The sequence below is a fragment of the Geotrypetes seraphini genome, chromosome 17 (genome assembly GCF_902459505.1).
Source record: "Geotrypetes seraphini chromosome 17, aGeoSer1.1, whole genome shotgun sequence".
Classification (NCBI taxonomy): Eukaryota; Metazoa; Chordata; class Amphibia; order Gymnophiona; family Dermophiidae; genus Geotrypetes; species Geotrypetes seraphini.
The window spans coordinates 45708196-45729595 of record NC_047100.1 but is presented as its reverse complement, the minus strand read 5'-3'; the positions used below and the strand labels follow the sequence as shown (position 1 = coordinate 45729595).

The following is a 21400-nucleotide window of genomic DNA, read 5'->3' as shown; positions in this document are numbered from 1 at the left end:
GGGGGATCATGTCATAAGTGAGGCCAACATTTGCACGGGCTACTTCTAAAATACCCTTTGTGGGTAAATTCCACATTTAGGCATGTCCATTTATTCCAGTCATAGATCTGATGTAAATGTACATGCCTCTTTTTAGGCGTACTAACACCACTTTATGCTAGTATTCTAGAAAAACACTTAGATCCTGAAACTCCGACTGTTGGTAGGTCAGATTTGGTAAGTCTGATGCTAGATCCACCCAAATTCCTTGCATTCTCCTTGGTGAGGATACCCAGGACTTCATGTCATATGGACAGACTGATCTTTAGACTAATTCCACCTCTGGTTGTCTGACTGTCACTCTCAAGCATTACGAGGGGCCGCTAAAAAGATTTCAGACCAACAAAGTTAGGGCTGTCTCCATCAAGGGCTGTACACTTAGTTCACGGAAGGGGCACACGGGGAAGGAGCAGATGAGGGGGGGGGGGAACGCCACTGCCCTGGGCACCTTTCACCCTCGCTAAACCACCGTCTACACTCAAGTCTGAAAGAACCCAGTTACCTTCCCAGATGATATATGGAATGAAAAAAGTGGAAAATTGCTGGACTAAACGTGTAGCTCTTGATGGACACTGCCTCAACTTTGTTGGTTGGGCTGAGAACGTTTCAGCGGCCGACAGTTTGCAAGATCCAATGTGGGTAGTTAAGAAGAGCAGACTCTAGTCACCACTTTAGCTTCCAGCTTCTAACACAGCCATGTTTTGCCCAAGGGACTGTTTCAGGGGCAAGAAATTACTCTGTATATATGGTTTAAAACTTTTTGTATATATTTTGATTGATTGATTGAATTAATTTTCTGTCCCCTTGTCCCCAAAGCGCAGAATGTGTTACAGGTTAAACATACATAATATACAGTTAGGTTATGATTTGCCATAATTACAGTACAAGTTATAAGATACAAGTTTTTATCCTAACTCAACACATAATTTCATTTGAATGTGAACTGTTTATACTTCATTATGATTGATACTAACAGTGTATATATATTACACACATAGAGGGGCGTAATTGATAGTGTGCCTAAGTCTGAGGTTGGATGTTTTACATAGTAACATAGTAGATGACGGTCCATCCAGTCTGCCCAACCTTACCCACTCTTTAAAATTACTGATTTCATTTAAATTTTCCTTCTCAGCTATTTCTGGGCCAAACCCAAAGCTCTGCCTGGTATTGTGCTTAGGTTCCAGCTACTGAAGTCTCCGTCAAAGCTCATGCTATCCCATATAAACCATTCCAGCCATCGAAGCCCTCCCCAACCCATCCTCAACCAAAGAGCCATATACGGACACAGACCGTGCAAGTCTGCTCAGTACTGGCCTTAGTTCTTCAATATTTACCTTATTTTCTGATTCTAGATCCTCTGTGTTCATCCCACACTTTTTTGACCTCTCTCACTGTTTCCTCTCCCCCCCTCCCCTTGGGAGTGCATTTCAGGCATCAACCACCCTCTCTGTAAAGAAGAATTTCCTTACATTACTCTTGAGTCTACCACCCCTCAACCTAAAATTATGGCCTCCATTTTCAAAGGAGGTAATATTTTTTCACTCGGAGAATAGTTAAGCTCTGGAACACGTTGCCAGAGGTTGTGGTAAGAGCGGATAGCGTAGCTGGTTTTAAGAAATGAGGAAGGTTTGGAGGGACAAGTTCCTGGAGGAAAAGTCCATAGTCTGTTATTGAGAAAGACATGGTGGAAGCCACTGCTTGCCCTGGATCGGTAGCATGGAATGTTGCTATTCCTTGGGTTTTGGCTAGGAACTAGTGACCTGGAATGGCCACCGTGAGAATGGGCTACTGGGCTTGATGGACCATTGGTCTGACCCAGTTAAGCTATTCTTATGTTCTTATATTCTTAAGCTTCCAAACGTTTATCTTTTATTTTTGAAAATGAGCTAGGTATAAGTTTTGGTCCTTAGGACGTCTACCTTTTTTGCCCATTTTCAAAAATAAAAACGTCCACGTAAAAAACGTACAAAAGCAAGTTTTGTAGACATACCCACCAACTACCTTGTCTAATCATAGCAGAGGAATCTCTATCAGCTGAGCTGTGTGTAATTCTAGTCATGCTAGATTTTCAAAAATTTGCATTAAAAACTTATGGGCCGCTGTCTCAGCCGTTATTGTAACAATGCTCATGCAAATGAGGTTGGCGAAGAGTAGCGAAAATGCACTAAATCTGCATGTGCCCATTGCTGGTGATAGCGAAGGGCACATGTGCAGAATAAATGCAAAAACAAAATCAAGCAGCGAAAGTCACCCCCTCCCCGAGCAGCAGGAGAAATGCCCACTCCCGCCGTCAAGTAACGACTTCCCAAACTCCACCCAGCAGTGGGAGAAATGCCCACTCTCTCCTGCTGCCAAGCAATGCACCCTCTGGCAGTGAGAGAGATGCCCACTCCCTCTCACCACCGACGTCAAGCAACCCCCCACCAGACACCCCCCCCAGCAGCAGGAGAGATGCTCACTCCCTCCAATGACTCCCCACCCCCTCTCCCTTACCTTACTTATGATGGCAGGCCAGAGGGATGCCTACTCCCTCTGACCAGCAGGCCTGCTTCTTCAAAACTGCGGACCTTCCCCTCCATGGTGCATCCCTCAAGTAGTCATCTGGTCAAAAAGGGCATCTTTTTAGCTCTTATTCATTGTTAAAACAGGCCTAGCCTCAAACATCTACACTGTGCCCTGGACATTTTCTAAAATGTTTGATTATTGCAGCAAAATGTCCAAATGATAAGCTTGCTCTAGTCCCACCCAAGCTATGCCTCCAACGTACCCCCATCAGATTTAAGCACACTCTAGACAATGTACGTCAACGCCCACAGTCTGGGAAACAAGATCCTAGATTTGGAGAAAGAAATGAGGAATGCCGACCTGGATGTGGTGGCGATATCTGAGACCTGGCTCACAGACTCCCACGGGTGGGACATGGTCATACCAGGTTACAACTTGCTTCGTCGGGACAGGGAGGGCAAAATGGGAGGTGGGGTAGCATTATATACTAAAGATGACATTAAGGTCACCAGACTCACAGATGTACAGTACACTGGGGAATCCCTTTGGGTAAATTTGGCCAGAGGGAAGGACAAATGCCTGTATCTTGGCGTGGTATACAGACCCCCAAAACATCAAGAAGACCTAGATTTGGAATTAATCGGTGATATAGAGAATATCACCTTACGGGGGGACACAGTATTGGTAGGTGACTTCAACATGCCCGATGTGGATTGGGTCACGCTTTCCTCTGCTTCCGGCAGCAGCAGGAAGCTATTAAACTCTTTGAATGGAGCAGGACTCAGGCAACTGGTATTTGAGCCAACAAGGGATCAGGCAATTTTGGACCTGGTACTTACCAACGGAGAAAGTATCACAGAGGTCTCGGTGGGTGAAACTTTGGCCTCCAGTGACCACAATATGATATGGTTCAATCTCAGGAAAGGTTTCATGAAATCTACCACATTGACCAAGGTTTTCAAGTTCAAGGACACAAACTTCCAGGACATGGGAGACTTCGTTCACCAGGCGCTACAAACCCAAGCAGATACCGACAGCGTGGAAGAAATGTGGTCAACTTTGAAAACCACCATACAGGAAGCAACAAACCGCTATGTTAAATCAGTAAGCAAACGGAGTAGGAACAACAAGCCTCAGTGGTTCTCTATGGAGATCTCAGACCTCATCAAAGAGAAGAAAAAAGCATTCATCTCTTACAAACAATCAGGGACACAGGACTCCAGAGTAGATTATCTGACCAAATCAAGAGCCGTCAAAGCGGCAGTTAGAGAGGCCAAATTCCGCATGGAGGAGTCTCTAGCAAAGAATATCCAGAAGGGAGATAAATCCTTCTTCAGGTATATTAGTGACAGGAAAAAGAACTCGGGTGGGATAGTACGACTCAGAAAACCAGACGGAGACCATGTGGAGACGGACTCGGAAAAGGCCCAACTGTTAAATGAATACTTCTGTTCAGTCTTCACCCGCGAGGTGCCGGGAATTGGCCCTCAACCACATACAAGGATTAAATCAGTAGACCTGTTTAGTAATTTCAAATTTACACCCAGCAGCGTCTACTGCGAGCTGTCAAAAATCAAGGTCAACAAGGCAATGGGGCCTGACAACCTACACCCTAGGGTACTCAGGGAGTTGGGAGATGTCTTGGCGGAACCACTATCCGCGCTCTTTAATCTCTCCCTTAGTACAGGTAACGTCCCGATGGTCTGGCAGACAGCTAACGTCATTCCACTACACAAGAAAGGCTCCAGGGTGGAGATGGCAAACTACAGACCAGTGAGTCTCACTTCAATAGTGAGCAAACTAATGGAAACCCTAATCAAACACCAAATGGATAGGATCATGGACGAGGAGAATCTGCGGGATCCCCGTCAACATGGATTTACTAAGGGGAGATCGTGCCAATCCAACCTGATCGGCTTCTTTGACTGGGTGACGAGGAAGCTGGATGTTGGTGAGTCCCTGGACATCGTCTACCTGGATTTCAGCAAAGCATTTGATAGCGTGCCACACCGCAGGTTGCTGAACAAGATGAGTTCTTTAGGTTTGGGCGACACTTTAACCAAATGGGTTGGGAACTGGCTTGGAGGTAGGCTTCAGAGGGTGATGGTGAATGGCACTCCCTCCGAGATGTCGGAGGTGATAAGTGGAGTGCCACAGGGCTCCGTCCTGGGCCCGATCTTGTTCAACATCTATATAAGAGACCTGACAGAAGGGCTTCGAGGTAAAATAACATTGTTTGCCGATGATGCCAAACTGTGCAATGTAGTGAGCAAAAGCACAACAGACAAAAAAGCAATGGCAGACGATATGGTGCATGACTTACTTCTGCTGGAGCACTGGTCTAGGTCCTGGCAACTCAGTTTCAATGCCAAAAAATGCAAAGTCATGCACCTGGGAAGCCAGAATCCATGCAAGATCTACACCCTAAATGGCGAGATCCTGACAAGAACTGTAGCAGAAAGAGACTTGGGAGTGATTGTCAGGGAAGACATGAAGTCGGCAAACCAAGTGGAGCAAGCTTCATCCAAAGCAAGGCAAATCATAGGTTGCATACGCAGGAGTTTCGTCAGCCGTAAACCTGAAGTCATTATACCACTGTATAGATCCATGGTGAGACCGCACCTGGAGTACTGTGTGCAATTCTGGAGGCCGCATTACCGCAAGGATGTGCTGAGACTGGAGTCGGTCCAGAGGATGGCCACCAGGATGGTCTCGGGACTCAGGGAGCTCCCGTACGAGGAGAGGTTGGGGAATTTGCAGCTCTACTCACTCGAGGAGCGTCGAGAGAGGGGAGATATGATCGAGACATTCAAATATCTCACGGGCCGCATCAAGGTGGAAGAAGACATCTTCTTCTTCAAGGGTCCCGCGGCAACAAGGGGGCATTCGTGGAAAATCAGGGGCGGGAAACTGCACAGTGACACTAGTGGTTGATCGCTGGAATAGTCTTCCACTTCGGGTTATTGAGGCCACCAGTGTGGCGGATTTTAAGGCCAGATGGGATAGACATGTGGGATCTATCCGCAAAGATAGATAGCGAGGATCACTGGAGTGGGCAGACTTGATGGGCCGTGGCCCTTATCTGCCGTCTATTTCTATGTTTCTATGTTTCTATGTTACCAAAGAAATCCGTCCACCAAATACATTTAAAAAGAGCGAATTGGGAGGTTTGGTGGGAAAAACATCCATCTGCCCCTTTATGCCACTTTATGGACATTATTCTTTTTGACAAATGAGCCCTACAGTGGAATTAGAAAAAGTACGGAGAAGGGCAACGAAAAATGATAAAAAGGATGGGATGACTTCTCTATGAAGAAAGGCTCTTCACCTCAGAGAAGAGAAGGCTGATATGATAGAGGTCTATAAAATACTGAGAGAAGAATGGATAGATATAAACCACATGTCTACTCTTTCCAAAAATACAAGGCTAGTGGGCATCAATGGAGCTACTCATTTATTTTATTATATATTCTTACAATGTATAAACCGCTTAAAATCAAAGCAATGTACAAAATAACATACTTATGATAAAGACAAACCAAATGTACATCAAACAAAATTAACATTTACAAATCAAACTTATCAAGCTGGAGTTCTTCATCTTATGGCGTCATTACATTCACCCATAGGGACAATGCAATGCCATATTTATTCAGTGTTCAGTCTATACATATTTCTAAGTAGTAAATTTAAAACAAACCGGAGAAAATATTTCTTCACTTAAATGTGTAATTAAACTCTGAAATCATTGCCAAAAAAAAGTGGTAAAAGCAGTTAGTTTACCAGGATTTAAAAAAAATGGTTTAGATAATTTCCTAAAAGAAAGGTCCATAAGCCATTGTTAAGATGGGCTTGGGAAAATCCACTGTTTATTTCTAGGATAAGCAGCATAAAATCTGCTTTACTCTTTTAAGGGATCTTACCACGTACTTGTGACCTGAATTGGCCATTATTGGAAACAGGATACCGGACTTGATGGATTTTCAGTCTGTCCCAATATGGCAATGCTTATGTTCTTGTATGCATAGACATATGTTCACAGTAACCTCTCACCCTGAAGCAGCCCCTTTGGCGAAATATGTCCAAGTCAGTCACGTTTGTATAGAACCTGGAAGCTAAAGTAGTGAATAAGATCTGCAGTTCATATGGCCTTTTCTTGTATTTATCCAGATTTTCTTTATTTTCAGTTCAGATTGGTTCTATTAGTTCTGTCTGTCCTATTAGCAATCATTCCTAATTAACTACGTCTCTAAAACAGGGATGCCTTTTTCAAGAAAATGGAACTACAAATTCATTCCTACAGTGTCAAAACCAGGATCCACCAAATTGTTAGTAACAAACAGAGCTAACTGGTACCAGTAATTCTGTGCTACTCTGCTATTCATAAGAACATAAGAAACGCCTTCACCGGATCAGACCGAGGTCCATCTAGTCCGGTGCTCCGCACACGCGGCGGCCCATTTAGGTACTCCTTTATGGAGACCCGACTTTACCATATCCCTCAATATGATATGCCAGAAGGTGTGCATCCAGCCTGCGCTTGAATTCCCTCCATTGCTGCTAGTGCCATTAACACTGACCCACAGAGGGCAAAATTTCAATCTCCAGTCAACCTCAGATCTCAGGGCAGTGAGAACTAGTTATCCTATAACAGGGCACCTAGGCTCTGTATAAGGAATGTGTGGCGCAGTGGTTAGAGCTACAGCCTCGGCACCCTGAGGTTGTGGGTTCAAATCCACGCTGCTCCTTGTGACTCTGGATAAATCACTTAATCCCCCCATTGCCCCAGGTACATTAGATAGATTGTGAGCCCACCAGGACAGATAGGGAAAAATGCTTGAGTAGCTGAATGTAAACCACTTAGACTATAAATAAATATGATACTGGAAGGATAACTGTGATGTCATCTACATATATATGGTGTTGGAAACCAGTTTGATCAAGACCAGCACCTAGAGATTGGAGAAGCAAGTTAAAGAGTGAGGGAGAAAGAGAAGAGCCCTGGGGCATCCCACTAAGGGGTCTCCAATTTTCTTTCCCTTCTTCATGATGTAAAGTCGTTCCTTAAAAAAAACCCACTAAGCTACTCCAATGCCCATCCTTGAATTCCAATATGGCTTAAGGTAGCTATCATCAACTAAGTCGAAGGCACTATTGAGAGTGAATTGAGTGACAATGGCACATTGGCCTTTAGAGAGAAATTCTTTACCATAGGCTACCAAGGTTGACACTACAGTCTCTGTGCTGTAATTTTTCCTAAATCCTGACTGCAATTGATAGATGTCAAATTGTTGGCAGTAGGTTCTGTAATGTATCCCTCCATTACGTTAACATATAACGGGATGGAAGCAATAGGACGATAATTGCTGATCTCTGTTGGGCTAGTTGTAGGTATAGGTGTCAAAACGACCCCACAAGAGGACGGAAAAACACCAGATGGTACCTGATAATTCAATCATTGTGTGAGTGAAGCAAAACATAAAGGAGATGCTGACTTAATTAAATACGGGGAATAAGGATCTATACAGCAAAAAGATTTTTCATATTTTAAAAAGTATGTGTTTGGTATCCTTAATTTGAATTTGATCAAATTTCTACCAGATCCTATCTGCTGGAATGGATAATCCATCACTGGATTGAACAATACCGAGAGGGTCATAAGGAGGTAATTGATCCTTAATTCTTTGAATCTTAGACTTGAAAAAAGTTGCAGATTGACTGCCAGTGGTAAAGTAGAAGTTGTAGGTGGCAATGAACAGTCTATGAAAGAAAATCATTTTTAATGTGGAGTCTTTATTTCTGCCACAGAATCCAAAGTTGTCATGTTACCCAGCTCCAATAAGGTATTTTTTGACAAGTTCTGGTTTCAAACATATATTTGTAATCCATTAAATCAGTTGTACAGGTCCCCAGGTTGTTAGAAATCCAAGACTGGCCTAAAATCTCCCTTCTGGAACTAGTTTTACTCGGCAGCTTTTGACAGAAGGAAATGCATTTGTTTCTAATTTTCCGTCGTTGCATGGTAGGCAGACTCTGCCTTCTTGGAATTCCATTTTGATTTTTGTCTTTTGTCTAGAAATTTCTGCCAGTATGAGTAGTGTAAGGGATTCTGCAAGCACACTCATCGTTTTTATGCCGGGATCTGTTTTCTCATCTCTCTCCGAAGAGGAATCGTGTTGGTGTACTAGAATCTGTTAGAATATGTAGGGTTGTTGCGCTTTGTCCTGGGGAGTTAGTGCTGTTATGGTATATTCAGTCATTTTTTTGTATGATTTGTTGGAGTAGTACCAGAATTTGAAAACCATGTGACAGAAGACTTGTTCTATAGAAATAAAAGATGACTCATCATTAACCCACAGCTTTTGAGCAAGCGGAACTCTCAATATCTACCCTAAACATCTAGTTCCAGAGAAACGCAGAATGAAGTGAGGAGATGGAAAAGAGCTGATTGATCTTCACGTAGCCCATGTGACAGACACATTGCGTTTTGCTCCAGGTTATGCTAAGACAAAGACCCTATTAACAGCCTGGTCTTCAGTACAGCAGCTGGCTCTGTTTGCTTGCATCAGCTTGGCACAGTGGGTGAGCTCATGGGACAGCAATTCCACATGAAATCCAGATTTAAATATTATACTGTAAAGATCAAATCAGGGAGGGAGGAAGCGTGTTCCTTTAACTCTTTCCTTTCCAACCATTCTAGTGAGCTTTCATTTTCTCCTAGACTCGGAGTCTGAGAGGTGATGGGTAGAACTGTGATGTGGGGCTTTTCAGGAGTGTGTTGCTAGTCAGGATTGAGATGCATTGATAGAGCTGTTTGGGAGTCTCAGTACTAAAAATGTAGAGCAGGGCTACTCAATTCCGGTCCTCCAAGTCCAAAGGTGGGTCAGATTTTCAGGATATCCACAATGAATTTGCATGAGAGAGATTTGCAGGGACTGCCTCCACGGTATGCAAATGTCTCTCGTGTTTGTTCATTGTGGCTATCCTGAAAATCTGACCTGCCAGCAGGGCCTTGAGGGACAGAATTGAGTAGCCCTGCTGTAGGGGCACTACAGAGCAGTATTAACATGCTCTGGATGTGATTTCAGAAGGTTTAGTGTTCAGGGTCAGTGTCAAGGGAAGGCAAACAGGGCAGCTGCCCTGGGCCCCAGAGCTCCAAGGGGCCCTGCAGTCCAGACATCTTTTCCTCTTCTGTCCATCTCCCAGTCTCATTTCAACATCCAAAAGTTCCTTTTCAGAAGGGCCCTGGTGCAGTAGTCATTTCTCACAAGCTGCCAGTGACTGTCCCAAAGCTTTCCCTCTGCCACAATCTGCCCAAGCAGAAACAGGAAGTTGTGTCAGAGGAGAAGAGATGTCCAGACTGTGGGACCTCCTAGAGCTGTTTTAAGTTAGCCCAGGGGTGGGGAGGGATGAGAGAGATGCGAAAATGCAGACCAGAGGTAGGGGGGAGAGGGACTAGAAAAACAAATTACGAAACGGGGTGGGAAAGAGAGAGAGAGACATGGTGGACATAAAACATAACATTTTATTTGTATACCGCAATACACCATGAAGTTCGATGTGGTTAACAGGAATTAAGTAGAAGACCGTACATGAGTGGCGAGGGTACGAGTACAAATAACTTAGGAGCATGACAAGGTCAGTGCAATCATGGTACGGTAATTTGACATAAAAAGAAGAACAAGTACGTAAACAGCTTTCAATAACTGGTACAGCTTTGGATACAGAGACCCAAGAAAAGGGTGGCGAGAGAGGGAGGAGGTGCTAGTTAGTAAGAGTTGTATGAATCTGTGCACATAGGGTTACCAGATTTTCTGTTTTGAAAATCCGGACCTTAGATCCATCCTGAGGCCCACCCATCCCCGCTCCATTACATCCTCAAAACCGCCCTACCCTGCCCCAGCCATGCCCCCTGCTTCCTGCTCTTGTTGGGCAGGAGGGCAGCTTGGAAAAGAGATGGCTGAGGGGAGATATGATCGAAGTCTACAAAATCCTGAGTGGTGCAGAACGGGTACAAGTGGATTGATTTGTGTGTTTGTTTTTTACTGCATCAAGATTTACAAAAAATAGGAGACACTCAATGAAGTTACAGAGTAATACTTTTAAAATCAATAGGAGGAAACATTTTTTCACTCAGAGAATAGTTAAGCTTTGGAATGCATTGCCAGAGGATGTGGTAAGAGTGATTAATGTAGCTGGTTTTAAAAAAAGGTTTGGTTACACAGAGAAATGAAACATCTTTTGAAACTCAGTTACAGGACCTTAAGATCAAACTTGAAAGATTGAAACATGAGTTGAAACAACAAAAAATAAATAAAATTTCACAGGGATGAACAAGACTGTAAAGGAGGTTACATTTATCCCTGGATGAGAAAAGATGCTGATGTACAGAGTTGGAAGATTGTTAAAATTCTAGTAGTGGAGATGAGGCTAGGATGGGTGATTCGGACGGATGACCCCATAGAGGGGAAGAGAAGGTTCAAGAGGGGAGGATGGTGCACTTGGGACAGAGGGACCAAGGAGATAGATCACAGTTTTGTTGTAATCAGTAGTGATTAATCTGTCCTCTAGGTGTCTAACAGCAATAGAGGAAAGGACTTTCATTCATACCTTCTAGCACCCATGATCCATTTTAATTTAGGGTTGAATTAGAACAGTTTATTTGGAAGTTGCAACTAAAGTTTTATTTTGACACTCAGTCTAATGAATAAGTGGGTCGATCAGTGGTTAAAGAACCATCACATCGGTTCTCTCCTGGACTTTTAGATCCAGGATTACTGACATTTAAACAATTGGTCCTGCGAGATGTTTCAGAATTTGAAGAAGCTTTGCCATGGAAACCTTTCAATGTTTTTCGAGAAGAAAGAGGACTGGTTAGTATGAAAAGATGATCTGAGAGATGTAATTCATTCATAACCTCAAGATCATGGAGAACTCTCCTGACATCTAGCAACATCAAAACTTTATCCTTTTTCTTTGAACCTGCTGAATGGAACAAGGGTAACTACGTGAAAGGTTGAAACTACCTTCGGTAGAAATGATAGCACCATGCGCAGCGAGACTCCAGACTCCATAAATCTGAGAAAAAGCTCTCTGCACGACAGCGTCTGCAGCTCCAAGACCCTTCTTCCTAAGGCAATAGCTACTAGGAAAACCATCTTAACGGTAAGATCCAGCAGCTGCTGATAGAGCTTGCAGGAGGGTTGTGGCCCAGTGAAACAACTGGGCCTCCATTCTCAATGGGTCACTCTTGGTGCCTCCCTACAGCTGACATATGCCGCAGCCGTGGCATTATCCAAGAAAACCCTCACCGCTTTGCCTTCTAGGGTATTCTCCAATATCTTCAGTGCTAGCCGAATGGGTCGCAGCTACAATCTGTTGATGGGCTACTTCCTCTTGGAGGGTGACCCTGGACTGGATGACCCTTGCAATGACCTACCCAGCCATAAAGACTGGCATCTGTCGTCAGGATCACTCAAGAGGATATGCGGAGAGGCAAGTCTTTGCCAATGACTCTGGCATCCACCAACACAGACTGTGATGCACCTCTGCTGTCCAGGTCAGAGACTTCTGGAGACAGTCCATCTGTGGAGATCAGTGGGACAGCAGTGCATCCTGGAGAGGACGGAGATGAGCTTTCACCCAAGGAACAACCTCTATGATCACTACCATCAACTGTAGCACTTGTAGATAGTGCCAAGGGGTAAGAGTTAGCATTGTCAAAATCTCTGAAATCTGACATTTTAGCTTCAGTTTGCACAGCTCTGGTAAAAATGTATGGTCCTCTGCCATGTTGAAGCAGACCCCTAAGTGCATAAGAACATAAGAATAGCCTTACTGGGTCAGTCCAATGGTCCATCTAGCCCATTAGCCCTTTCTCACGGTGGCCAATCCAGGTCACTAGTACCTGGCCAAAACCCAAAGAGTAGCAACATTCCATGCTACCGATCCAACGGCAAGCAGAGGCTTCCCCCATGTCTTAATAACAGACTATGGACTTTTCCTCCAGGAATTTGCCCAAACCAGACATCTGCTAGTAGTCGGGCAGTAACAGCCATCTTGGATCTCTGAATTTTTCCCTGTAACTTCATCGAGTGTCTCCTAGTATTTGTAATTTTTGACGGAGTGAAAACTTGATCCACTTGTACCTGTTCTACACCACTCAGGATTTTGTAGACTTCAATCATATCTCCCCTCAGCCGTCTCTTTTGCAAGCTAAAGAGCCCTAACCTTTTTAGTCTTTCCTCATACGAGAGGAGCTCCATCTGGAGCCACTGATGCTAGACTGACTAAATGGTCTCCATACAGAATCAGGGCACTTTCAGTGCTGCATTGACTGACTTTAGATCAAGGATGGGTCTCCAGTCATCTGGGTCTGTCTTGGGCATGATAAAGTATATAGAGTATCCTCCAAATGTGGCTCTGAGCTCGAGAAGAAGTTCGTGGGCGAGGCTGAGGTTGAATGGGGCGTGACTTGGGTGGAACAAGGTGGAACTGGGTGGGCCTGGGGGAGGGCCATGTGTCTGGATTTTATAATCATAAAATCTGGCAACTCTACTCTGAGAAGGCCTAACTGCTTTAACTCCGTCTTTGGATATTATCTCTGGAAATAATTTGAAACTGAATCCTTTGCAGTTAATTTTGAAAAAAATATTGAAAGATTATGGGGCTTTAAATGTGTGAAGATTTCTATATCCAAAGCAAAAAAGGTTGCATTCTCATATTGTCTATTCATTGATAGTCACTGTTAAAAGTGCACAATAAATAAATATTAGTCAGATGCCTCCCCCTGCTGGATGGAAATGGAAAGTCTAGCTCAAAACTTAGATACTGAGGGTGAATATTACAAATTAAGGGTTCCTGCACGGCAAATGTGATGAAGTCCGTAGGAATTGAATGGGATTTGTCGGATTTTCCGTGTGGAAATCTCTAGTGAGGTTTTGAAAAAAGAGCCCTAAGAGGCATGGGAGAATTTTCAAAAGATATGAGGGGGACAGAATGTAAACAGTAATCAGAGGCAAACTTACAGCATGTTATTGGGAAGGGAAAAGAAATAAGCTGATTACACACAAAAAAAGTGGGAACTCCCCCCCCCCCCCCCGAAGTGTTAGGTTGCAGAAAAATCATAACAGAGTTTATGGAGGTGAGAGAGAGTATGCAACTAATAATAGCAGAAGAAATATTATATATAATGGGCCTGATATTCAAAATGATTCACCTGAAGAGTGCTTTATCGTTGAACCCTGTTCCTATTGCCCAGATTAAGAGATCAGAGTTAGGCTTTTGGGAAGAACTGTTTGGCAAGGGGCAGAGAGGCTTAATGGAAGCTTTGGTTCCCTCCTTTTGGAAACCAGCAGTGCTTTGCCCAGTTCTTAAAGAGTGATGTTATGGACGTGGCAAAGTAGAGACCTACATCTAATTTATGCCTGACCACTAAAATCGTGGAGAGGATTGTGTTACATTACATTACATTAGTGACTTCTATTCTGCCTGTACCTTGCAGTTCTAAGCGGATTACAGTATAAGATAGCTGGACATTTCCAGGAAGTTATAATTTAGGGGATGCTTACAGTTCTAAGCGGATTACAGTATAAGATAACTGGGCATTTCCAGGAAGTTACAGTTTGGGGGACACTTACACAGTAGAAGCAGGGGAATTACAATTTAGGGGAGGTTAAATAGAGGAGGCAGAGGGGAGAGGTTAGGGAAGGGAGGAGAATTGAGGAATACTAGTAGGGAAGAGGAGTTTAGGGTTGGTTACTTGTTAGGGTCGTTTTTTTTGAATAGCAGGATTTTGATTTCTTTTCAGAATGATTTAAAGTCACTTGTAGTTGACAACAGGTTGGAGATACAGGGGTCCAGTTTCGCTGCCTGCGTTGCTAGGAGGCCGTCATACATCTTCTTTCGCTGAGTTCCCTTGAGCGGTGGGTAGGAGAATAGGATCTGGGTTCTTCTTTATTCTGGAAGTGCGGTTGAGATTTAGATGGTTGTTGAGGTAGGTGGGTGCAGTTCCGTTTATGTTGAACCAAATGGGGGATTTAGTTCTGAAATTGAAGTCTTAAATCCTGTGCAGTCAGGTTTTGGAATAGGGCACATAAGAACATAAGAAGCGCCATCTCCGGATCAGACCTTCGGCACACGCGGAGGCCCATCCAGGTGTACACCTGGCGTAATTTTAGTCACCCATATCCCTCTCGTAAGGAGATGTGCATCTAGTTTGCTTTGAAATCCTAGAACGGTGGATTCCGCAATAACCTCCTCTGGGATATGATTGTGTGATATGCAGATGAAGATATATATATAAAGGTCAGGTGGCATTGGCTGTTTGGATTTCGTGGCAGCATTTGATGTGTTGAATCATCAACTGTTGTTGCAAATGTTGTCCTTCTTGGAATTACAAAAGACTTTGTTGAGGTGGCTTACATTGTTTTTAGGAAGAGATGATCAAGGATCTTTCCTCTCGCCTAATTTGCTTTTAGTGCCACTGATATTTAAGATCTAGGAATATTTGATAGGGGTTTATGTATATGCTAATGATATATTGTTAGTTGGTTATTGTGATTCTGCTAGCCCAAATTTGTCTATTATGCAGCAACATCACTTGATATTGAACTTGAAGAAGGCCACGACTGGGGCTTCTCCTGCACCTTTTTGAAAGGGTATGTGCAATTGTGTGATAGTTTTCGTTTTTTAGGGGGTAGTCCTGAATTCAGACCTGAGTTTTGAGAAACAGGTTTCATAGGAGGTAGGGCACAGGTTTACTGTATTATGAATGGTGCAGGCAGAGCGTCCTTTTTTTGATGAAATTGCACTTGATTATGGAAATGTCATGTATGTGGGACTGCCTCGATATCTACTTTGGCGATTGTGCACTTTGCAAATTGCTGGGCTTCGCTTGTTGGGTAGAATCCAACAATATAATTCAGTATTGCCATTGTTTATGACTTTTCATTGGTTGCCGCTAAAATTTCGGCCAGTATATACATTTTTTAGTTCTAATCCACAGGGCTTCTTATGACCGTCAGCCCCCTTATTTGGCATGCCTGATGAGAGAATATTTCCCGATTAGGACATTACGGTCTGTAGGTTCTCAACTGTTGACATTACAAGAGAGTTGAGCATTTTGGGGGAAAGCTTCTGTTTTGTGGAATGGTCGTCCTGTGAATTTGCAGGAGGAGCACTTGCATTTTAAAAAGAAATGAAGAACTTCTGGTTTTGAAAAGGCAACTGAGGGGGTCCACTAATGGAGAATAGAGAATGACACGGTGACAAAATTCATCACCATTCCCGTCCCCGCGGATAACCATCTTCATGTCATTCTTTAAGGAGAGAGGGAAGAATCAGAGTATGAATGGCCACAATCACTGACCCTCGAGCTTTGCTTTGAAGAACGCTGGTGTAGAAGGACTGAGGTTGAAACAGACACTGAAGAATGACAGTCTCTGGTATCCAGAGCAGATATTGTGATGTCATAATGTCTCATTCCACCAGTGCCTAAGAGCCAATCACATCAATGATGTCACAATGGCTTCATTAACCTTGGCTCACATAAGAATCAGAGTATGAATGGCCACAACCACTGACCCTCAAGCTTTGCTTTGAAGAATGCTGGTGTAGAAGGACTGAGGCTGAAATAGACAATAGAAAATGACATGGGATTATTTCCCACGGTTATCCGCGGGGACGGGAACGGTGATGAATTTTGTCACCGTGTCATTCTCTAATGGAGAATTAGCCATTCTCTCTTTTTTTTGTATGCGTGTCTGTAATTTAGTGTTGGTGAGAGCTTTATTAATGAAACATAGAAACATGATGGCAGATAAAGGCCAAATGGCCCATCTAGTCTGCCCATCCGCAGTAACCATTATCTCTTTCTCTCTCAGAGATCCCACGTGCCTATCCCAGGCTTTCTTGAATTCAGTTTCTGTCTCCACCACCTCTTCCAGGAGACTGTTCCACGCATCTACCACCCTTTCTGTAAAAAAGTATTTCCTTAGATTACTCCGGAGCCTATCACCTCTTAACTATGCCATCTCATTCCAGAGCTTCCTTTCAAATGAACGAGATTCTACTCATGTGCATTTACGCCAGGTAGGTATTTAAACACCTCTATCATATCTCCCCTTTCCCGCATTTCCTCCAAATTATACAGATTGAGATCTTTAAGTCTATCCCCATACGCCTTATCACGAAGGTCACACACCATTTTGGTAGCCTTCCTCTGGACCAACTCCAGCCTTTTTATATCTTTTTGATGGTGCAGCTACTAACCATACCTCTCCCTATGCAACCTAGCATCCTTCAAGCTTCCGCCGTCACCTTTTCAACCTGTTTGGCCATCTTAAGATCATCACATATAATCACCCCAAGCCCTGCTCTTCTGTTATGCACATAAGTTCTTCATCCCTTAAACTATACCATTCCTTCAGGTTTTATGCACCACAATGCATTGTTTTATTTAAAGTATTAATTGCTTTATGTATTGTACACCATTCTCACAGAATAGATTCAGATCTGGAATATTCATCTAGTGATGATCTTAGAAAAACCAGTCCCACAAAATAGCTCCTATACTCTATCCTCCATCCTGACTCCTCTTCCTGGCACTTTTGGGAGCATTTGGCAAGGGTGTCAGGTCAAAAGTGCGCCGGGACAAAGGCGCGCGCAGACAATTGAGCGCAGCGTGGAGGTGCGCACTGCAGAAAATTACAGTTTTTACGGCTCTGGGGGGGTCGTGGAGGGGGAACCACCCCACTTTACTTAATAGAGATCACGCCACGTTGTGGGGGCATTGTGGGGGGTTGTAACCCCCCACATTTTACTGAAAACTTCACTTTTTCCCTGTTTTTAGGGAAAAAGTTAAGTTTACAGTAAAATGTGGAGGGTTACAACCCCCCAAACCCCCCACAACGCCGGTGCAATCTCTATTCAGTAAACTGGGGGGACTCCCCAACAAAACCCCCCGTCGGAGCCCCTAAAAACTGTAATTTTCTTCGGCGCGCACCTCCGTCTTGCGCTCAGTTGTCGGCGCGCGCCTTTGTCTTTCGCGGGGTTGTCTATGAACCTTTGGCAAGACTCTGGTTCTGCCATCCACCAACTCTTCAGCAGAAGCTCTTCTTGGCCCTGAAAAATACTTCCAGGAATCTCTCTCTCTCTCTCGTTGTCCCTTAACAACAGGTTCCATGAATCCTGGGGATTCTAGTTTGTAAGTCTCTCCAAACGCCCTGCTTTGTCTAAGCACGAACCTCCTCACTAAACACCCAAATTGCAATTCTTTTTCCCCAAAGAGTTCACTTCTGGTACCAAACGTCAGTTCAATACTTCCAAATGGATCCCTTGCCTGCAATTCCTCTGCAAGCCTTTGCCTGCAAACGCCACCCCCCTTTCCGCACCCACAAATGCACCTCAAATACTGTGTGTAATTCTGGTCAGTGCATCTTAAAAAATACAGCAGAAGTACAAACACTACAGAGAAAGGTGACAAAAACGATAAAGGGGATGAGACTATGAGACTTCCCTATGAGGAAAGGCTAAAGCATCTAGGGTTCTTCAACTTAGAGAAGAGATGGCTGAGGGGAGATATGATAGAGGTCTATAAAACACTGAGTGGAGTAGAAAGGGTAGACATGAATCGCTTGTTTACTCTTTCCAAAAATGCAAGGACTAGGGGGCAACAATGAAACTACTAAGTAGTCGATTTAAAAGAAACCATAGAAAATATTTCTTCACTCAACGTGTAATTAAACTCTGGAATTCAATGCCAGAGAATGTGGCGAAAGCAGTTAACTTAGCAGGGTTTAAAAAAATGTTTAGATCATTTCCTAAAAGAAAAGTCCATAAGCCATTATTAAGATGGACTTGGGAAAATCCACTGCTTATTTCTAGGATAAGCAGCATAAAATCTGTTTGATTCTCTTGTGATTTTGCCTAGTACTTGTCACCTGGATTGGCCACTGTTGGGAAACAGGATACTGGGCTTGATGTCTGTCCCAGTATGGAAAACCTTATGTTTTTATGTTTCCCTTTCAGGCAGAAAAAAGTTAAGATCCAAATTGCTCCTTTTTTTCCTTTATCCTGTTCTGGTACTTAAGAGTCAACCCTCCACACAGCCCAAGGCAGAAAAGAGGAGAAAAAGGACCCATTCCGTCCAAACCATTATATTTTATCGATCTAGTGGATTCCCTTCTGGAGGGAGCCAGCTACTCAAATAGTCCTACCTAGACTTCAATACACAGACGACAGAAAATGGTTCCTGTTCAGAACAGTAGCATCCAAGTAGATATCACCCATATGCTATAAGTAGGGTTACTGGATATCCGGGAAAACTCAGACATGCCCTCTTTTTAGAGGACTGTCTGAGTATCTGGATGGATTTTGGGAAGTCTGTCTGGGTTTAACCAGTTCTTCTGACTCCCCCACCTACTTTCTCCCCAGCTGCTGTAATTCAATCTTCGGGCTGCCGACAGCAGCAATGAGGTGAGCCTGCTGCTGCCAGCTTGCCGTGGAAGCTGCCTTTCTGTAGGACCTGCCTACGCAGGAACAGGAAGTCACTGCAGAGAGGCAGCTTCTGGGTCAGGCTGGCAGTAGCAGGCTCACCTCGTTGCCACTGCCAGCTGCCCAAAGATTGAATGATAGCGGCTGAGGAGGAGTCAGGTGGAGGAGGCGGGAGTTAGAGAGAGAGGTTGTGAAGGGAGGTATGCAGCATTGGCGGTCAGGGAGGGCCGAAGGGCTGAAGAATCAGTATTGGGAGAGTGGAGGGGAGGTTGCTGGAGAAACAGCAGGGAGAGAAGGAGGGCTGGAGAAGAATTATGGAAAGGAGGGAATGATGGAGAAAAGAGCATGGAGTATGGTAGTGCTGAATGAGAGTGGACAGATAGAAACAGCAGGAGAGGAGGTTGGAAGGAGAGAGAGAGGGAGGGAGGCACCCGTGGGGGGAGGTTGGGATTGGAAGGAGAGAGAGAAAAAGAAAGGAGGAAACACTCACAGGAGAGGGTGATTGGAAGGAAGGAAAGAGAAGCACTATAAGATTACAGAGGATGGAAAGGGGGACCAAGGAAATGGGTGGCATGTGGGCTGGGCTGTGGGTGGAGTTATTTGTCCTTTTTTTTTTGTCTTCACAAATATGGTAACCCTAACTAAAAGTGTCCATATATATGATCATATTAGCCCATATCAGCAGCTACACTGTTTGCCTTTCGAAGCTACGGTGTTATTTAAATTTGCTTGTATTTGCTTCAAAACGTTGTTCGGCTTGGCTCCAGCTTACCTATCTTCACGGTTTGAACTATATGGGATAAAAAGGTCTGCTCGAAGAATCAATTTCTTTGCCTTTCCTACAATAAAACATTGCTATTATAAAAGATTTCTTGATAAAACGTTTGTATTTTGGGCAGGCAAATTGAACAATTGGTTAAGTACAATAATTTCCCAGACTCAGTATTATTACACCTTTTTTGAAAAATTTGTAAATTAAACATCAATTATACTCTGTATTCTCTAAGAATGTGATCCGCCTAGAACGAAATGGTATGGTGGTATACAAGAATAAAGTTTATTATTATTACATCTGCTATTTGTCTGGGAGGCAGGGGAGGAAGTGCTATGCTGTATGCCTGGCTTTACTTCACTCACAAGAGCGTGTCTGTTTCCAATGTGTATTTTCTGGAACCTATATGTGGTTGAGGATGGCGGTTTTCATAAATACCTATTACAAAAGTAAATGCTTGGGGCTCAGTACAGGGAAATAACTCATAAAAGAGAAGAAAAAAAAAAAATCATGGTTAATTATTGATTCTGCTGCCTGTTGTCTCAATTCGGATCGAACATTTTTAGATTTGATCAGAAAATGCATTTAGTCATCACATCCTGTTTTGTTTTTTCAAACTTGCTTGTTTGGCCCGAAAGTCCTAAACACATCACCAAGAGAGGTCTCCTGACTGCTGACACCAGTGCTTTTGCACCAGCGCAGAACATGAGGCTGACTGTTCTGTGGGACACGTGGGAGCCAGACCCTTTCAGCTAGCAGGAAGCAAAGAGGGGAAGGCAGTCACCTGTTGTGACTCAGGCAATGCAGTCAGCTGCCTAGGGAGTCCAATTTTGAAGGCAACAAACACCTGGACTGAACAGGATCCTGGCTCTGCTTGCCTTTTAGGACCGTTCTCTATTATCTCTGGGAGAGAAGCCTCCACGGATGCCAGCATCTGACATCCAGCTGTGGGGGCAGGAGTCTTATTTCAGATCAAAATAGAATCTGTGCCTTCAGGGAAAAAGAAAGGAAATGGTAAAGTTCATTAATTAACTGACTTGTCTAGAAAGAACAAAAGACAGTATTGTTAAAATTTAATGAACAAGTTTTTCAATGAAATGCCAGAAACATTCATATAATTTTTCCTCCCTTATATTTATCTTGATATACCAGCCTGAATATTATGGCATTTCTTAAACATGCTTGGCAGACTCTTAATTCTAAATGCTGGTCAATGCAGACTGTAACATACTTTGTATTGTAATTTGAGTATTTTTACTGACGTACAAGGGGGTGCTGAAAAGTTCTCGGCCCAACCAAGAAAAGAATGAAGTGGATATGGTTCAATGAAAGATCTGAAACAATGTCTAAAACATAGGGCTAGATTCTCAAAAAAAAAAAAAAAAAAACACGTAAAAATCCGACAGACTGCTGTCGCAGCCGTTATAGTAGCGATTTTAAAAAAGCGAGTCATTCTCCAAAAAACACTCATGCAAATGAGGTTGACGGAAAGTAGTGAAGACTCACAAAATTTGCATGTGCCCATCACTGGTTATAGTGATGGGCACATGTACAGAATAAATGACCCCCCCCCCTAAAAAAAACCAA

General features: G+C 43.6%; 1 protein-coding gene across 2 annotated transcripts in view; it reads right to left on the bottom strand.

Annotated features, from left to right (window-relative positions):
- RASSF1 (Ras association domain family member 1) overlaps positions 1 to 21400 on the bottom strand; it is a 122212-nt gene that overhangs the window by 56697 nt on the left and 44115 nt on the right. The window lies entirely within an intron of this gene.